At 44.7% G+C, this 17,145-nt stretch overlaps 1 protein-coding gene across 3 annotated transcripts in view; it reads left to right on the forward strand.

The window, feature by feature from the left end:
• Positions 1 to 17,145, forward strand: part of GRM5 (glutamate metabotropic receptor 5) — a 402,015-nt gene that overhangs the window by 157,035 nt on the left and 227,835 nt on the right. The window lies entirely within an intron of this gene.

Here is a 17,145-nt window from a genome sequence, read left to right on the forward strand (position 1 = left end):
TGGGCTGGCCCTTCCTATCTGCTCCCTCACTGGATCTCTGGCAGAGACAGAAGGCATGTCTGGCTTCCCCTGCCTCCCACCCCCACCACTGCTTGCTGCTCAAACAGGGATCCCCTGCTACACCCCTCCCAAAGTCTGGACTGTAGCTAGTGTGTCGTATGCTAGCTAGTGCTGAGAGGTGTCTGTGAAAGGGAGATGGGACAAAGGCAGACAGGACAGTGTTTGCTTAGGGCTTTTTGGAGCCAATCAACAGGTAACTGGTTATGTCCCTCCATTCCTTCCTTGGAAAAATGTTGTTTAAGAAGAGCTTGAAGTAATGAGAGATGCTTTGTTTTCTGCTAGGGTGTTAAATGCTAATAACAGAGCTGACAAACGCTCTGTTATCAAGGGAGGGGTGGGTGGGGAAACCCTTTCTAATGAGAGCGTCCTGCACCTGGTCATGCCTCTTCAGCTCAGCATTGTGGAAAGGAAGGGAGGGCTGCTTTAATGCCCCTTGGCTTCTAGCCCAAGCCACTGCAGGCATATGCCTGAATTTCCTCAGTCCAGTGGGGATGTCTGTACAGTTAGAAACTGGTTCAGCCTAACCATGTTAAACTAACCTGCAAAGATTGAATCAATTGAGGCTCAGGCTTTTTGAATGTCTGTCTCTAGCCTGTGTGTCTACTGATCATTAAGTGGACTACATTGCTTCTCTACATAATCACCCTACTTTGCAACACAAATATTTCAGTGTGTCACAAGTTTTTTGATGCCATCTTCAGAGAAGCTTTTGAGTTGTTGTAACAACTATATCTGCACCACAAGTTGCATCTTTCCATCACTGGCAAATCTGCACCTATGAAGAGCAAACAATTTATAATCACTTGGTACAAGACTGGGGACTTTAGGATCGTGTAACAGGAAACCTTATCTTTGTTACTAGGAAGCAGGGTGGCCCCTTTAAGACTAGAGTCTTTAGAAACACCAAGTACTAGGAGGGCAGGAGTTAAAAGCCCAACCACACAGGCTGGTCAGCTGACTGGAAAGGGATAGGGCTCTGGGCACATATAAACGCCAGGGCTGTGGCTGGCAGGAGTTAGTTCTCTGGCAAACTGCCGGGAAGGAGCTTCTACAGGGCAGAACTCCCTAGTAATGCTATGGTTGCCAGATAGACTATTTAGAGAGCTATTGAGGCTTCAGAAGTCTACAAGGTACCCAGGGCTGGGAGGCACTCAACACTCAAGGAGCAGTTTGGGGTTTTAAAGAGGGAGAGTGTGGCTTGTATGACTTGTATTATGTTATAGCCCAGGGGCTCATATTTATGTTGTTGTTTTGACCGGTGGACCGGAATGAGGCTATTGGGGAGGAGGAGGCCTCATAGATCCACACTATGGGGTAGAGCTCCAGTGCCAGAGAGGGTTCAGAGACAGGGCTGCAGTGAACCCAGTGCCAGAGAGGGCACAGAGACAGGCCTGCAGCAAGCCTGAGGCTGCTCAAGGCCAAGTCAGAATTAAAAGGCATACCATCTTTGAGGCATGAGCCACCTTGTAGGGTGGGTTTGGAATGATGGATAGCAACCCCTAGTGTCAGGGTAGTACATAGGCATCCTCCTGCCTAAGTAAAATCATAATTATTGTTCTGTCAAGGTGTAGCAGGTGAGAAAGGTGGGTGGTTAACCCAGAAACATAGGGTCAGGCCAACGTTGGACAGGCCCAGGGATGTCCCCCTGTCACAGATGGATATGGTAAGTTTTCAAAGCCTAGTCCATGCAACATCTCATTAGTTACACATGCACTGTGTAGTCTTGAATTGTCAAGCTGGAGAAGAACACATTTCTTGAGTTTCCATGCCATTTGTTCCAAATAGCTGATTTAAGATGGTTTCAGCAGTGCACCTTTCAATCAGAAGTAGCATCAGCCCTACAGAATCACTTGAACTGAAAGCTGGGCTCTACTGTGCTAGGTACTATATGATCATGACCCCATGCTCCATGAAGTGGACAAGGAGTGGTCTTATGGAATCTCAATACATGATAGGCAGGACCTTACAAACCATGGTTGATGGCTGATGGCAGAATTTTGTTGCTGCTGGTTATAATGTGTGTTTCCACTGCATGTGCCTTTTGCTCTTAGGATCATAAAGGTAGACCCAGCTCTTGTTACTGGTGAAAATGTATGAGAGAAACCCCTCATCTCCATCCCATACACACTGCAGGAGCTGGGTACACACTTTCACATGTTGTCATAGTTTCATAGTTTCTAGGGTCAGAAGGGACCTGAGTAGATCATCTAGTCCGACCCCCTACCATGGCAGGAAAGAGTATTGGGGTCAAACGACCCCAGCAAGGTGTACATCTAGCCTCCTCTTAAAAACCCCCAGGGTAGGAGCCTGCACCACTTCTCTTGGAAGTTGGTTCCAGATTCTAGCCACCCTGACAGTGAAGTAGCGCCTCCTGATATCTAGTCTAAATCTACCCTCTGCCAGCTAGTGACTGTTATTCCTGGTCACTCCTGGCAATGCTTGGGGGAACAGGGACTTCTCCAGTGCCTGCTGGTCCCCTCTGACTAGTTTGTAACAGGCCACTAGATCCCCTCTCAGCCTTCTCTTGTGGAGGCTGAACAGGTTCAGGTACCGTAGCCTCTCCTCGTAGGGCCTGCCCTGCTGCCCTCGATCATGCGAGTGGCCCTCCTCTGGAGCCTCTCAATGTTGTCCACATCCCTCCTGAAGTGCAGCATCCAAAACTGGATGCAGTACTCCAGCTGCAGCCTGACCAGTGCCACATAGAGGGCACTCAATGGTCACACACTTTTTGGCAATTCAGATGATCGGGCAAGATGCTGTGGATACTTCCAGTGCACCTATTTCCACCATTAATTTAGGAATGCTTACTCACCTGCTCATATGCTTAGTGGCATTGACCTTGGCAATGCTGTCCTCTGTTGTGTCTGTGTTGGGCATCCTGCCGAGGTTTCACCCACTATGTACATGTGGCCATATTTGAATACATAGACCTTCCATTGAGTCATACAGCTCTCACCATATTATGCCACAGTTCAGTAGTGAATTTCAGTAAGTGGCACACCTTCAGCCCACATAAAATGTGTAACAGAATACTGTTTTTCAGTGCTCACTGACAACTGTAAAGCCATATTGTTTAGGTGCTTACTTATTCACATCTGTCAATTGCTTTGGCACCCTGTGGATGCACAGTTTCTCTCACTTCAGGTGATCCTGCAAAATGGTGTCAATACTGCCAGTGCTTGCATCTATTTATGCCACCAATTTAGGAATGCTCATTCACCCATTCGCATATACAGCTGCGTTAACCTTGTGTTCAACATGAATCAATGGGTGCTTTCACCACCATCATCAATGTGCTGTGTAGTTTCCTACTTCGTGGGAGACATACAGCATAGGCAGCCATTTTGCCATTAGTTTCTGAACCACTCTCATTTGTACTAAAAATAATGTTTAGGTAAATTGATAGAAAAGGTCAAATTTATGCAGATATTTGAAATAAATGGAAGTAAAGCATCTTTACAAATTTTGACCAAAGTTGACTAATTTGTTATGGATTAAAGGAGTGAATAGTATCAGCCACCTTAATAATAGCTAGGAAAAAAGCTTCCACACATCCTAACTAGCTTTCTTTTGGTACTAGGTTTGAGGGAAACCTCAGCCTACAAGTACTGTGTCACTTCCAGTATCTTTGTTTGATCAAAAGATTACCTGTGCAAATGTGATATGTACAAGCAATATATCAATTTTGGTGTCTTTTTTTTGTGCACTGACGATGAAATTAACCTTGGTATGAAAAGCTTTCCCAAATCCTGTGCACTACCAAAGTCCCAGCAGGGGCACTATCACCCTGAAAGATTAAATTGTTGGCATGAGCTTTTGAAGGATATATCATTTGTCAGCCATTTCTTCTTCTATCAACCTCAGTCAAAGATAATTGTATCTGACTTTCAAATAATGATAATTTCTAAACAGTTTACTCTTCTGCCCTTGAATACAGCCTGTTTGATGAGACAATGTCAAAATCTATATTAATTGTTTCTATATATCTGCATTTATAAAGCATTTACAATGCTTAAGCACCACGAAAAGCTTAAAATAACAAGGAAATCAATAAGATGCTTAATAAAGTCTATATATGTTTTGAATTCTCATATATTCTTTGATTTCATTGGGTTGTATGGGGAAGGAAATTAATGTTAGACACTTCAAAAAAAAAGTCAGGAGAATAAATTCATAGTCTAATGTCAAGAAGCACTGGCTTAATTCACTAAAAATGATCAGAACAGATCCTATTTGCAATTGAGACTTAGTCTTAAACAGTTGCAAGAATAATTGAGAGCCTACTAACCACTCCAGATTGCTACATTCATCTCTTTTGAGCTTAGACTGAGACTCTTAGAATTAGGCAAAAGCTAAAGGAAGTTTTCTGACAGCTGCTCCTCTCATTACAAAAATGGGATAATAAAGGCACATATGTTTGCAGAAATATATAGGATAGACTTAAATATAGAGATATACAGGCTTCAATTATCAAACCAGCCCCAGGTTTGGTTTCTAAACAAAGGTGTCTGCTCTGCCTCCCAGAAATTAAGTACCTGAAAAAAAATCACATTAATCTCAATGGGAGAAACATTAGGCGTGTAAGAACTTGCATCTGAAAAAAAAACAACCCCAAAACAAAACAATCATTATACAAACTTTGTTTCACTATTGGTTTTTTATTTGTTTTTTTAATTTTTTGGCAGTACATCTGCAGACAATTTTCTAAGGAGACATAGCACTAAAAAAGATTTAGATAGTATATGAGAAATCACTTTTGTTCCACTGTGGACATGTTTACATGTGCATTAATGCTGGAGTAAATTTAATGCATTAAGCTAATGCACATTAAGCAGAAATAGGCATCTTCATGTACAGATGTCTTGAAACTATATTTAGTCCCAAGTCAGAGCAGCCTTCTGTGTGCCCCTGTGGTCACCAGGAGGAGCTTGAGCTTCTGGCCACACAGCTGCCAGCACTTGGCAGCTGTGCTGAGGCCAGAGGCAGCTGCCAGCATGTGACATTTTAAGGCCTCAGGCCTGCCCAGCTTCTCCCCTGCCCAGAAGCTATGTGCCCAGCACTGAGCCAGCATGCAGCAGCTTCCTCCCTGCCCACCCTGCCCACCCTGCTAGCCCCTGCCTCTGGTGACAAGCAGCCCATACTGCTACTGGATGTGGTGCTGGCCCTGCTGGCCCCACTGTGCCTGCCCAGGCCCCAGGCAGCCATGCAGCTACCAGCTGGTCTCAGGGCCAACCCTCTCCTCCTGTGCTCCCCACTCCAACCCACCTGTCACACTGCCCACACCCAGCACCACTCCAGTACAAACTTTATTAGCAGAACAAAACCCCCTCATCACTCCTTGCTCCCCCTCAACAAACACAGACCCTTCCATCCTTCCCCCACGCACAGTGCATTCCACCACCTTCCCCACCTACCGACAATAAAAAAAAAAAATTCTAAACTTCAAATACAGTTCAGATTTCATAGATTTCATAGACATTGCAGCTGGAAGGGACCTCAGAAAATCATCGAATCCAGCCCCCCGCCCCAAGGGCAGGAGGCTAGCTGGGGTCATAGGATCCCAGCAAGATAAGCATCCGATTTGCTCTTGAAGGTATTCAATGTAGCTGTTTGAACCACCTCCGATGGCAGACTGTTCCAGATCTTGGGAGCTCGGTAGGTGAAGAAATTCTTCCTTATGTCCAGCCTGAAATGGTCTTATAGTAGTTTATAACTGTTCAACATCATCGTCCCTTGGGGTGCTCTGGTGAACAAACGTTTCCCCAGATACTGGCAGTCACCTCGATGTACTTATAGGTGGTCATCAGATCACCCCTGAGCCTGTGCTTTTCCAGGCTAAAGAACCCCATGGCGCTCAGTCTGTCGTTGTAAAGTCTGTTTTCCTGACCTCTGATCATGCGCATGGCTCTTCTCTGGACTCTCTCAAGCTTCTCCACATCCTTTTTGAATTGTGGGGCCCAAAACTGGACACAGTACTCCAGCTGCGGCCTCACCAAGGCCGAGTACAAGGGGAGAATGACGTCCTGGGATTTGCTTGAGAAGCATCTATGGATGCAAGCCAACATTTTGGTCGCTTTACTAGCCACAGCATCGCATTGCAGGCTCATGTTCATCTTGTGGTCAATGATGACCCCCAAGTTTCTTTCCTCCGTAGTGGTAGCCAGCGTAGCACTGCTGAGCCTATAAGGATGCTGCAGGTTTTTCTTCCCAAGGTGGAGAACCTTGCATTTTTTGGTGTTAAACACCATCAGGTTCTCATCCGCTCATTTGCTGAGCCTGTCCAGGTCAGCCTGGATTACCTGTCTGTCTTGTGGTGTGGATGCTTTGCCCCAAAGTTTGGTGTCATTGATGAACTTAGCCAGTCTGCTCCCGACCCCAATTTCCACATCATTAATGAAGATGTTGGACAATATGGGTTCAAGGACAGAACCTTGGGGGACCCCACTGGTCACAGGACACCATGATGATTGACTTCCATCAATTACTACCATCTGGGTCCAGCCATGGAGCCAGTTTCCCAGCCAGCAAATGATGGTGGACCCAAGGCCACAACTGGCCAGTTTCACCAAGAGGTGATCATGGGATACCAGATTGTAGGCTTTTTTGAAGTCAAGATATATGACATCAATCTCTTCTCCCTTGTCCAGGTGATAGGTCACCTGGTCGTAGAAGTAAATGAGATTGGTCCAGCAAGACCTACCCACAACAAACCCATGCTGGATATCCCTTAAGATGTTGGCATCAGCCAGTCCATGAAGGATGGCCTCTTTAATAAACTTTTCTAAGATCTTCCCCAGGATAGAGGTCAGGCTGATGGGCCTATAGTTAGCCAGATACACTTTCCTCCCTTTTTTGAAGATAGGCACCACATTGGATGTCTGACTCCATCCCTGAGTCCACCTGGGAGGGGCTCAAGGGGCTGCCCAGAGCAAAGAGCCCAGTGGCAGGCAGCCAGCACCTCAGGCCTCTGGAAGTGTTGCCGCAGGTCCAGGGTCATGGCACAGCCTGGGAACATCTGTATCCAGCAGGTGCTGCATCAGCTTCTCAAGGGCTCTGCTGGGGGCCTGCTTCAGGGTGGTGGGTGGGGCCCAGCCCTCAGCAGGGGCCTGTGGAGCCAGGGTAGAGGGTGAGGTGCTGGAGAGCATGAGCACAGCCTGTGCTGGGTGACCTTGGGCAGTGAGCTGCTGCTTCAGCAGTGCCACACACCACCAGGGCCACCAGCTCAGCTCTGTGTTCTATGTATTGCTGGAACTGCACCTCCTCCCAGGTGGCCTCCTAGGCGGGAGTCCCTGCCTGCCATGCCTGCTGGTCCATCACCCAGCCTGCTATGCCACCCAGCCCACTATAACACCAGCCACTGGAGCAGGATGTGATGGTGGTTCACCTCTGGCTGGCTCCAGTGGTGGGTAGCATGACCCAGCGGCAGTGGTCCTGTGGGTCCCTGTGGCCTCTTCCCCACATCCAGATGTTGGGCTTGCAGAGGCAAGAGACAGAAGGCTTTTGTGTTTGCAGCATTTAAGAAAGAAGATTCTCTGCTCCAGGGGCCCAGTGCTACCTAGCCATATCAGAGGGCAGCAGCATGTGGGTGCCCAGAGACCAGGCAGGCCTCCTGCCCCTGCTTGCTCCCCAGGGCCCGGCCACAGGCTGCCTGCCTTCCCTTCCCAGATTTGGCCAAGCCAGGATGCTTGCAGTACCTGCTGCCATGGCCCCAACCCCTGGTGAGCCCCTCCATCCCTGCAGATCCACCACTGTGCTCCACTGCTGCCCAGCCCCTGACGCCTGGGCTTGGGACACACAGGGCTCCCAGACAATGGGGGTAAGGAGCTGGCTACACTCCCACCCTCCCCATAGGGGGCCTCTCTGGGGAGACTCCCCATGGCCGGCCCTCCACCATGCTGCTGCTGAACCCTGAGCATGCTCCTGCTATTCAGGCTGCAGGGAGCACACAATGAGCTGTTTATGCAGGCAGAGGGATGCCCTAGTCACTATGTCTTGATGCTGCTGATCTTGCTGGTGCCCAGGACACACCTGTGGTCCTGGTTCTGGACCCTGAACTATGGCAGTGTGGGGGCAAGCCCAGACTTCCCTGCAAGCTCCACCGCTATTTGATAGGCTACCTATTGCAGCTTCCCAGTCAGATGTTTTTACATAGCAGATGTAGCAACACTTAGGATCTTCTACAGAAGCCACCCCTCCAGAGCTGTCCCAACAACTTACATGCTTTGGCCTTTTATCCCACCACTCAGGAGGCATCAAATCAGTTGCAGGTGCGACTATATCCAGTTCTGTTAAAGTAGCCATTCCATACTATGACAAGGTCTTTATAGTGGAAGCTGGCCCAGTGTTACTTATGCAGTTGCCAGTTACTCTCCATAATGCATGGACTCCCAGGAGTGAATAACACAAAGAACTTTTAATCCTTTCCCATGTAACAGAGGTAACTGGATAGAAGAAATGGTTGCCCAATTGCTGAATAGTGATATGGGGGGAAATGAGAATATTCCTAAGTCTAAGATTGTCTGTTCTATTGAGAGGAAACAAGCAGTTTACGTTAACATTTATTATAATAATGGTTCCTGTAATGGCTGGCTCTACTGTGTTCTGTGTTTGTAGTATTAAAGTTTAGATATAAGTGAATGGTTTGCTACAGAATTCTGTAGCTTATCTTATTAATTTTATGGTCAATTTCATGTGATTTTTCTATAAAAGTGTGGAAGTGCCCATATGGGGTACTCATTGATGCCAGTGTGTCAAACATGGTGATCAACATGTGTGTGTGAGACCCACAGTAGGAGAGTATTGGTCATTGTCTCCCTTCTGATGGTGGGTCCACCTAGTAAGGTTAGTTATACAATATCTTACATGTCTCAACATAAGGGAGCTAAACAACACTGACTGGAAAATAAGCAGTGCCATGGAAGAAAATTGGGCAAAGTCACAGTTCATTAGAGATGCTGATTGCAATGGTTGTTTTCACTATTCTGACCCTTACCCCACTATTCTGATCCCTATCCCACTGCCATGTGATCTTGGACAAGCCACATCACTTCTCTGTGTTTGTTTCTCCTCCCAAACTTTTTCTCTCATCTTTAACTACATTTGTAAGCGTTTTGGAACAGTGTATGACCATATAGTACCTAGCACAGTAGAGCCCAGCTTTCAGTTCAAGTGATTCTGTAGGGCTGATGCTACTTTTGATTGAAAGGTGCACTGCTGAAGCACATAGGTTTATAACTAGAGTTGACCTACCTGGAAAGAAAGAACCACAGAAAGAAAAAAATAAAGGGAGAAAATATGCAGTGGATAGAAAAGGGTGGTGATTCACTCTTGCTTGGGTTAAAGTGCCCAAGCCTTTGATGAGATATAAAAACAAGTAGAACCTCCTTTTCCTTCCTTCCCTCCCTGCTGCCCCTTGTCCACATGGGTGCCACCTTGTTACTCATAAAATAATTTCATAAGGTGTCAGCTTTCTTTTATATGAGTAAAAACAATATATTTTTCATAAAACCAAGGCCAGAGTAGTTGGTCATTTGTTGTTGTGGTATGGCTTGATTTTTACTTCTCAATGGATATTTGGAATCAACACAGTCTGTGTAGTATATATGTCACCAAAAAAAACTTGCTGTTGTAATCAACCCCAAATTGCATCTTTATAGCATATAATCTAGGGATCAGACCTTGGCCAGAATTATAATTGCTTCTAGACAGAATCCAAGATAGATCCTGAGCTTACAATTTTTTTCCTTGAAATTTACCCTAGTGGTTTGCCTAAGTGACATTTTTCAATGAGGCAATTTCATTGGTAATGGATGATTGCAATAAATACAACATCAGGTGTCTAACCAGGTCCATAATGGTTTCAAGAGCTCTACAAATTAGTGCCCATGAGCTGATAATAAAGCTATGAAAGACATCTTAAAGACAAATAGAGGAAAATCTTTTCTAGGTCCCCTTTGGCATACTCCTTTAAATGGCATGATATGTATGAATTTTGGACCCTTGATAAAATAACAGCCTTTGTTGTTGTATACAATGGGAAAATAAATCAAATTAGCTGTCTTGGTGAGTTTTCCTTGCATATCTCAACTTATGTCTTAATGAAGATGCAATTAAACACTAAACTTTGTAGGTGACCAGATTATCCATACAAAAGTGCATGTTGATGGTTTTTATTTCAATCCAGTAATAAGAAGCTGAAATTTCATCGGTGTTTGGCCAAGGAAAAGTCTGAAAAACTGAGATTTGGGACTTACAAAATATTTCATTTCAATAGTATTGAATGTTTCATTTGATTATGCTATTTTGATTAATTTTGTTTCAATGTTTACATTAAATATTATATACAAGACATTATTTGTGTGTGTGTGTGTGTGTATGTATATGTGTGTGTGTATAACATTAATATTTCATTATATAGATAATTAAAACGGTTGGCATTACTGAAAGAAAATATTTGGCTTTTCCTGTAAACAAACATAGTTGAAGTTGAAATGTGCTCATAAATATTTCACTTTAAATAAATAATATTTTTACATTGAAAACCTATTGTAAGAACATTCTCAACCAGATTTAGTTACTACTTTCTATTTTAATGTAGTAGGTCAAGATTACCTCACTTCATCTGAATATATGTGTAGGAAAGACCAGCAGAAAGAAGGGTATGCACGTGTGTGTGTGTGTGTGTGCGCATGTGTGTGGAACTACTTTATCAGTAAATTTCAGCATTTCCCAGTATTGACACATCATTGTATTTTTCAGATTCTGCTTAGAGAAGGAAATACATAGATGGCAGGTGGCAGTCATTGACTTTACTTATTTTTCTTCCTTCATATTTTCCTCCTGTTTCCACTTTTGTTTTACATATTCGTAATTATTGTTATTAATACAAATACTTGTCCTGTGCTGGAGCCCATGAACCCCACTCATCAGTCACAGACTAGGCACTAGGCAGTGTGCACATAATTAGAGTCCCTGCCCCCAGTTTATTGACCCTCCTAGTTTGATTTTTGCCAATATTCTTATGCTTGGGGGAAAAGATTTTTCTTTTTTGCAGAGGGTCTTTTTCTCTTGTGAGTAGTCTCTTCAGTTCTTTCCTATATTGAATTTATAACTAAACTCAAAATACCTGCAGTGTTGCTATATTGCCCTATTCAGTTCTGTTTGACATTGTATTAAATTCACTGAATCTATTCATGTACTTAAAATAATCAGGAAGACCACGGTGATCTTCACATAGCAATGCTTCAGCAGCATTCTGCCTCAGTCCAAACAAATGGGCTGGTTGGTAGATATATATAAATGTATATGACTGATTATTTTTTTCTGTAGTCAGTACAGGGAAAAAAACATCATATTTTGGGATCAAGATGCACAACTTTGCTGAATTCACAGCAGATCCTCTTAACTACAGGAAGTAAGTTATAATCCTGCTCATGACTAGCAGTTGACAACAAGCATTTTCTGTAATGCTTTTGTTTATTTCATAAATGCTCTAAATTGTTTTTTTTTTTTTGCCTCAAGATTGTTTCTGATATTTTAAAGATGGTGTAGCTGTAATAGCTCATACAGTGCACTTCCCTTCCAGGGCAGGACTGTCCTCTCTACTATATTTTCAATTGGTTCCATCCATCCATTAAGTTAGAGTTGATTATATACTTAATTTCCACCCTAAATAACTTATATTTTTGCCTGATGCTCATAACCTTCAACCTGTCATCATGTTCCCTGCTTCTTTTTTGTACCCTAACCAGCTTTACTTTAAATAACTCTTCCTGTGTAGAAAAGGGCTTTTAAGGCCTCTTAAGCAGGCTGCAACTAGGGGGTTGCATCTACACTGTGCTTCACAGCAAAGTAGACTAATTAGTTCTGCAGTAAAGCACCACAGTCTATACATGTGCTGATATTAGGGTGCAGTAGATTAATTAACTCTACTGTAAATAGACTATGATAAGCTTGTTGGGGGTCAAAGGCACTAAAGTGCGGGGTCTGCTTGCCAGCTAGCCCTGCACTGTAGCTCCCTCGTGCCCCAGCCAGCCTCTCTACCGCCCGACACTGCAGCCTGGGGCTGCTCCGTCCTAGCAAAACATGCTGCACTCCCAGGTGCATGTGTAAACATTGTGCCTCAGAGCAGCTGATTCAGGCATGAACTGTGTCCGAGTTTATTGAATCATACTAATTACATATGTAGATGCAGCCAAGTTGTACAAATAATTGCCTTTTTCAGTTTGGCTGCTGAACCCCTTTCTACCCAAGCGGGTTTGAAATCATCTTCCCCCTCTTCCACCAGGGGAATGCCTTTGCCACCAAAGCTATTCAGGAGTGGTGGCAGCAGAGTGGTGCCGTTCCAGTTTGCGTATATAATCATTCATTTGTATTCAGCAGGGCTGGCACTGAAAATCAAATATCCCATTTCTTGGGGAATGTCTTACCCAACAGACACTCTGCCCCCATGAATTAGTCCATGCAAAGTGGAACAGCTCCAACAGAAGAGATTATCAGAGCCTGATTCCAGTATAGTCAATAATATGGTGGTGAAAACCCCGAATGCATGAAAATGGGAAGGTGGGAGATCCCATTTCAAATCTACTCTCTACTTGGTTCAGAGGAAAAACTAAAATCTGTGAACTCACAGGTGAATGGCAACCACTAGAAGATGAAAAAGGGTAGCTCCATGCTCTGGCAGGCTGCGATTCATGGGACAGCATCAGCTGCCGAGATGCCAATAGTGACGACAACTACTTTTATGTCTCCTCCACAAAGGCAGCCCCTGGGGCTTCTGCCCCAGTCACCCCTCCTCCTCTTCCCTTGGTTATGCTATAATAAGCAATTCTATGGTGTTTTCCTTAGTTTCACCTATTGCAGTTGTTCTACTTCGCAAAGAATGCATAAATACTCATTGGCTGTGTCCACATGAGCATGCATATTTGGTTCCTGGGAATAAGAAGCAGCGGTACACCTTGTGCCATTGCTACTTGTCTCTGGGGAATGCCTGTGCCACACACCCTCTGGCATGTGGCAGGTTACCGAGGGTGGGGGAAGAGAGGCTGGGGCCAGCAACTGTGCTGGTCTCAGCAGCCTTACCTGAGGTCCTGGGGGCCAGGGAAGCTGCAGCTGCAGCACTCCTGCAGCTGGGACCCTGGCCGGCAGCCAGAGTGTGTCTCTGGCCAGCCAGGCTCTAGTTTTAGACGGCACGCAGTGCTGCCATGTGGCCTGTCCTGCTTTTTTTCCCCACACAAGTTTTTTTGACTTCAGGATCTCCCAGAGTCAAACCTCCCCCACCCTGTGTGCTGCAAAGTAACAGCAAGGGGAATGCCTGAATGTGTGGTGTGTGGCACCAAAAAGCACACAACTGTGCTCATCTGGATGTGGCTGTTGGGGCCTAGTTTGAGTGAAAGAATGATTATTCATCTTGGTGGGTAGGCTGTTCACCTAGGTGGTGGGATACCAGTGAATATTTTATCATAATTGCAAAGTTTACCAGCTTCAGTAAGAGAGACTGAGAGCTCCCTTCCTCAAAATGCTGTATTTCATGGCGATTAGTGTGCCTTCTCAGTGAGGTGGGAGAGAGATACATATCCACTCAAGCACACAGAATTAAACCTGGCTTTCTTACTCATCAGTGAGTCCTCATGCTCCTGGGACATTTGCCACAAAAGTGGGAAGTCATGGGGAGAATGTCCCTCCTCTGACAATCTTGTGAACCTAACTTCAGCACATATTTCTTCTCTTAGTCAAAAATAGTTGGTAAATCCGACCTGATTTCATAAGAAGCATCAAGCAGCTGAAACAGCATCTTTCCAGGAATATACTATGCATTAAAAAAACTTGCAGCATCACTGTGCTGTGTTTCCCAGACACGTTTTATTAGCAAATTATGTCCATTTTGCTAGTTTCTGCTGTCCATGATGTCTTCCATTTACTGAAAATAAACATGCCTTGGATTATTTTCTCCAACACAGATGTTTTAGCCTCAGTTTTTCAAGGACAATCTTATTTTAAAAATGCCTAGTAACTAATCACCTTAGAAACCTTTGTGTGAATTCACTATCCTGACTGGCTTTCTCATCATTTCCCAGGCCAGTGTCGTTTGCAAATGTCATTTGCATGCTATTTATTCCATCTTCAAAATCATTAATGAAGATGTTAAATGAGATGACAGTGTTAAGCACGTCATCCGAAGCCATCATCTTATCCCCCATCTATCCATCTTACAGTCAAAAAGATCATCATCTCCCATCATCATTTCAGCCATCTGCTGCTTGGCCAAAAGGCTTCTACTTCACATACTTCCAGGGGAGGCCAAAACAATCTGAACAACCGCATTCATTTTTTAATGTACCCAGGGGCAAAACCTGTCTGCAGTGTTGCCATCTGTAAACATTTTGTTGAATGTCTGTCCTTCAAGGACTGAAGCTGCAAGTGACAGGATATAAAGCAATAAAATTGCCCCAAAGCACCTCTGGTTTAGTGTCAGCAGCATACTTGAAGTCACTGGGAGTGAAAGTGGTACTTGTTGGAGAGATTTGTCTGCAAGAGCACTGCAGATATGAATCAATCTCTTTCGAGTGCCTTGAGCTCTCATTAATCTACCATGCCAGGTGTCAAAGCTTATCTTGTAAATGCTGCCATGTGCAATATGATACCATGTGGAATATATGATCAGGAAAGCATCAGTTTCTTCCCTTTATTCCTCCATCTGCAGCCCTGGGAGTGACAGACTTGATATTTTTGTTAAGGGAGTTTTTCTGATGGGGATATTTCTGCGTGAAAAAATATCACAGTGCTAATATGCTACTGCACAGTATTATTAGGCTACCATGCAGTAGTGTCACCCAAAACTCCCATTACTCTGCATTCATTTAGTTGCTAATACAAGTAATAAATAAATGTGCAGTAATGACTGCACAGTAGCATCTTGTGTAGGTGTGCCCATCATAACATTAGGCATGTAAAAGCCAGGCCAGGCCCCTGACTTGTAGATTTTGATCCAGAACATTGCCGTTGTTCAGATTCTTTTGGCCTCCCCTGGACGTATGTCCAGTAGAAGCCTTTTGGCCAAGCAGCAAATGGCTGAAATGATGTTGGGAAAAGATGATCTTTTTGACTGTAAGCTAAGCACCTCAGGATGTGATCTAAAAGAGCCAGGTTACTAAGAAGAAACCATAAACCTAGCCAATAGAAAACTCTAAGGACATGGCTGCGTCTTCAACTCTTTGAAACCCTGGTGCTTTATTCAGGGGTTCAGGAATCCCTTTTGTCCACCTGATTGTCACAGCCTGCAGTATTCCTGAAAGTAGGCAAGAGACCAATGTGGGTGCACAAGGAGCATTTAAAATGCCTCAAATAAAAAAGGAAAGCATACAGGGAGTGGAAGAATGGGCAGGTCACCAAGTAAGTGTACCAGTAAGGACCTGCAATGACAAAATCAGGAAGGCAAAGAGAAAGAATGAGCTGTACCTGGCAAAGGGGGTTCAGGACAACAAGAAGACGTCCTATAAGTCGGTCAGGAAAGAAGGACTGAGGAAGCTATGGAGCTTCTGTTAACAAACCAGGGGGAACTCCTAACTGCAGATGCAAAGTAGGCAGAGCTACTCAATGGCTACTTTGCCTCAGTCTTCACAAAAATATTAAGCTGCAGCTACACACCTGAGAGGGATTATTTGGATAAGGAAGCAGGCAAGCGGAGGGAGGAGATAACAGAAGAGATGGTCGGAGAGCTTGGGTTGGGTCTGAATGAATTCAAGCCAGCAGGGCTGAAGCAGCTTCATCCCAGGGTCCTGAAGGAACTAGCAGAGCCCTTGGCAATGATCTTCATGAAGTTGTGGGAGACGGGCCAGGTACCAGAGGACTGGAAAGTGGGGCAATCTAGTATCCCTCTTTAAAAAGGGGACAAGGAGAACTCTAGGAACTACAATACCTCACTTCAAAACCTGGGTGTTACTGGAGGATATCCTAAGGAAGTCCATTTGCAAGCATCTGCAGGTGAAAGCAAGCCCTGCTAATAGCAGTCAGCATGGATTTATGAAAAATAAATTATCCCTTACTAGGGATCCATGTGCAAGGTCCACACCTGGGTGAACAATGTTAGATCAGGAGACCTTTTTTTGGCCTAATCCAACCTCCCAAACTTCTAAGGGAAACCTGAGCAACGCTTTTATACTCCTTCCTATTTATTTGTTCAAGTTTCCACTTCTTATAAGCTTCCTTTTTGTGACTTGGCTTAGCAGGGAACTCTTCAGTAAACTAAGCTGGTCATCCGCCATACTTGCTGGTCTTCCTGCACTCTCAGGAAAGTTTCTTCAAAGGACAGCCAGCTCTTCTGGACTCCCTTCCTTCTCGGACTAACTTCCCAGGGGATCTTGCTCATGAGTTCCCTGATCAAGTTAAAGTCTGCTTTTCTGAAGTCCAGCATCTTTACCCTGCTGTTCTCCATCCTTCCTTTCCTCAGGATCCTGAAGTCAATCATCTCATGGTCACTTATCCTAACCTGGGTCTCTGGGAAACCTAGATTTAATTCCTCCTCCTCCTCTGAGGGATTTCAACTCCCTCCCCTGCTATCTGCCACATTACAGGCAAGTGCCTTAGTTACCTGGCTAGAGGTTATTCTGACTGAGGATGGCAGGGCGGGAGAGTGGCAGTTAACTTAATTGCTAGAGAGAGAGAAGGAGTATGTGTAAGTGGGGCAAGCATAGTGGTTGGGGCACGTACTGGTAACTGGGAGTAAGAAGACCATGGTTTTGGTCCTTGCTACCAGTATTATTTCTGAATTTTGTACCACACTGTCACTGGATTAAATACAAGCAGTCTAGAACTGAGGACTCTACCTTTACTGGGAAGTGCCCTAACCAACAGCTCCCACTCCTTTTGGCTCCGTGAATTTGCTCGTCTTTTCTGGTCTGTAGCACAGATTCGTCAGACGGGGTGAAGAATGTTCTGCCTGTAGCTTGGGGATTAGTGAGCTGGCAGATGTGGGCTGAAGAAGGAATTGTACCCCATCTGGCTGAGGAAGGAACTGTACCATGAGCTTGTCTAATCATAGACAAGCATGCTAGCCAATGAGAGGATAATGAGGGGAGTACTCAACAA

Source organism: Crocodylus siamensis, chromosome 1 (genome assembly GCF_052110815.1).
Source record: "Crocodylus siamensis isolate JL-2025a chromosome 1, ASM5211081v1, whole genome shotgun sequence".
In the NCBI taxonomy this organism is placed as follows: domain Eukaryota; kingdom Metazoa; phylum Chordata; order Crocodylia; family Crocodylidae; genus Crocodylus; species Crocodylus siamensis.